This window comes from Grammomys surdaster, unplaced genomic scaffold (assembly GCF_004785775.1).
Source record: "Grammomys surdaster isolate TR1022 unplaced genomic scaffold, NIH_TR_1.0 126039, whole genome shotgun sequence".
Taxonomy (NCBI): Eukaryota; Metazoa; Chordata; class Mammalia; order Rodentia; family Muridae; genus Grammomys; species Grammomys surdaster.
This window is the reverse complement of record NW_021620852.1, coordinates 65290-68872: the sequence shown is the minus strand read 5'-3', so window position 1 is coordinate 68872 and position 3583 is coordinate 65290.

Below are 3583 nucleotides of genomic sequence, written 5' to 3'. Positions count from 1 at the left end.
TCAATTCTCAATTGTCTGAGAAACCACTATGTTGACTTCCAAAGTGGCTGTGCACTCCCACCAGCAGCAGGGGAGTGTTCTACTTGTTCTAGATCCTTGCTAGCATGAGCTGTCACTGTGTTTATTGATCTTAGTCATTCTGACAGGTGTAAGATGAAATCTCAAAGTAGTTTTGATTTACATTTCCCTGGTGGCTAAGGATGTTGAACATTTCTTTAAGTGCTTCTCGGCCCTTTGAGATTCCTCTGTTGAAAATTCTCTCTTTAGATCTGTATCCCTTAAGGAAATCCAGGAAAATAAATAAATAAATAAATAAATAAATAAATAAATAAATAGATAAACCCCTTAAAGAAAGCCAAGAAAGAAAGTAACAAACAGATGAAAGAAATGAATAAAACTCTTCAATACTTGAACATGGAAATAGAACTAGCAAATAAAACACAAACTCGAGATGGAAACTCTAGGTAATCGAACAGAAACTACTACAGACACAAACGTCATTAACAGAATACAAGAGATCAAAGAAAGAATCTCTGGTGTTGAAACTATGATGGAAAATTTGGAGAATGGGAAGAATCGCTCCTTACTCTTTAAAGAATTATCCCCAAATCAGAAGAGTCTCTTCCATCCAGCAAGAAAGACTGATGTAGAAAGCCCAGTTTGTAAAGCACAATGAAAGCACATTTAAGTCAATTAGCGATCCTCTGGCTTTAATATGGTACAAGACAAATGTTTTCTCTTTTTTGCATTATACTTTTTGAGTGATAATAACATCTGAGAAAAATAACATAGTTATAAACACACTGTAGGAGTAAGAGATGGTGATTTTCATTATTCCCACAGAGTGATCACCAACCTACAAGATTTTCATTAATCAGATAATTGGAATCTTGTAGAAACATCGAATGGGTAAGTGTTGGTTCTGCTTTTGAGTCCCACTTTTCTTGAGAAATCATGATGAGTCTTTGATCATCACACCTGTGTTTTAGGGGTGTTGCTTCCTCTGGGTCTCAGACTAGAGAAGAATCCAATAAGATTCACAGTCTTCCAGTAACAGTCTTACCTACCGATAGGACCAAAAGGCACATCCTGTGCCATGGTTGAAAGAGAAAGTGATTCAAGCATCACAGTAAAGAGAACTGTATTTTGACATTAAAAAAAAATTGCAAATTGTGCAATGGAAGACTTGTTAGAATCTCATCTTATGAAAAATGACAGTTATGACTGCTATGCTCCTATTTAGGAAATACTTAGTTTAAACAGCTGAAAATATCACCTAAGGGAAATAGCATCTCACCAAATCTCTTACTATTTTTTAAACAGAGATCTGTTTTGCTCTGATTTTAAATTGAACACAAGATTCTTTGCTTTGTAATATGCAGCAAAATTCTTCCCCAAAGTAAGTACTAAAAAAGCAGATCAAAACTACACTTTTGAGGTTAAGCATGACTGTGTGTAGAAGCAAGTTGAGACTAGACTCAGTGAGAAAAGAGGATATCACTGTAGAGCCAGTGATCCAGCTTTCAAGTCCTTTAAATCACTGGGCCTTGTGGGCTAAGGCCTGGAGATTGGCAGGAAGAGATAGTAGATACATCTAGCCACTCCCAGGTAGTCAGAGCACACCAATAAAAGCCACCTGGTGTGAGGGCACAGGGAGAGTATTTTCACACTAAGTATCTTGTCTTTGTGGCTTGAAAAGGAACAGGAGAGAAGGATCTCGTTCTTGACAGTTTCATACCTCCAGCCTGTACTTCCACAGTGTTGGATTAACACCAGTTCTGTAGCTTGGAAATGTCAGGTAGAATCCTTATTTTAAAGTGAGCATGTATTGAGAAAGCGCTAGGAGTTCTGCAGAGGCAAACACAGATCTTCACTGAAGTAATTCACTCTAGAAATAAACCTTTATCGATGGAGTCTCAAAACTAATCTTTACAGATGGAGTTTCAGGAAAATGAAATACAGTAAGAAAGTGTTCCAATTTCATTGGTGTTTCTGTGCTAGAGTAACCAACAAAATACAACTTAGTTGTATTTTTACTTAATTTTACAATTACAAAGTTAGGGCTGGAGAGATGGCTTAACAGCTAAGAGCTCTTGCTAATCTTCCAGAAGACCTAATTCAATTCCCAGGGCCATCTCTGGGTGACATATAACCTGTTACTCCAACTCCAGGGGATTCCACAACCTTTCTCTCCTCAACACAAACCCATACACATACATGTCAGACACAGAGATGTGTAAATAAAAATAAAATAAAAAATCCACTGAAAAGCCTATCTTTGTGGTTAAGTCAAGGCAGGGGCAACTAGTCATGACACATCTTCAGTTAATTGAATGTCCACTTAGTTATCTGATTTCCATTCAGTAGGCCTATAAACTGAAACTTTTCCTACCTCCCTGTAGCAGCACAGGGCAGAGATCAAGCCTTTGACACTTGGAGAACTTGGGGGATGTTAAGTAGCCAAATAATCTCATTATACAAAATAGAATACAAAATAATCATTTTAATATATTTAAAAATAAAATATATTAGCTATATAGAGAAAAATACAAACATTAACCAGTTTGAAACTTGAATCAAAGAGAATATTCATGAAAGAGAAGTACAATAATTAAAAATAAAATATTAGGAGTTAAATTGTAAAATAAAAAATTGAAGGTAACATTAATCTATCACTCAGAACCAGATCTAAGGGAATACTCCAGACTAAAATGAAGAGCAAGATAAAAATAGAAAGAATAGTATAAAATACATAAAAAATGCTACAAAGGGTGAACAGAGATTTAGAGAAAGGCAATGTATTCTGTGAGACAGCACCTGAGATTTTCCAGAATGTAGGTCAATAATTTATTCTCTTATTAGCCCCAAAAGTCCAAATACTAACTTTTTAAAGTTTTTCTTCAGGTAGACTTTCATGTATTCCAGAGTCCCCTTAAACTCAACTGATTATGTGGTCAAAGATGCCTTTGCACTCCTGGTCTTCCATTCCTGCCTCCAAAGTCCTGAGATTCTATGTGATTCGTGTCCAGGATATAACTAAAGCTTTAAAAGTCCAATCATACACTTTTTTTGTTTAAATGACTAAACCAGAGATAATGAAATGTTAGAAACAGCAAGAAGCAGGCACATTCTGTACACCAGAAAATCTGTAACCAATTGCTGAGGTTGCTGGCTTCTTAAAAGATGCAAGGCAAAAACAAAAAACAAAAAAAACAAACAAAAAACAAAACAACAACAACAACAACAAAACCAACCCCAAAACAAACAAAGAAACAAACAAAAAACACCACAAAAACAGACTGTGATGTAAAAAGTCCAAGAAGAAAGAAAGAAAGAAACCTTGTCAGAACAGTTTCATGTGCAGAAAACTGACCTTGGAGAATTGGAGACCAGGTATGAGGGAAGAATACTCATAGATACTGTGTAACCAAAACACCCACAATTCCTGTAACAATGATAATTAAAGAGAAGGCCACAAAGATGAGAGGTATCAAGAACATGGAAGGAGTTGGAGGGGCAGAGTGCGGGACAGAAGTGATACAGTGCTCCTCTATCCTGGGGCCTCTAGTCTCTTGAGGGTTAG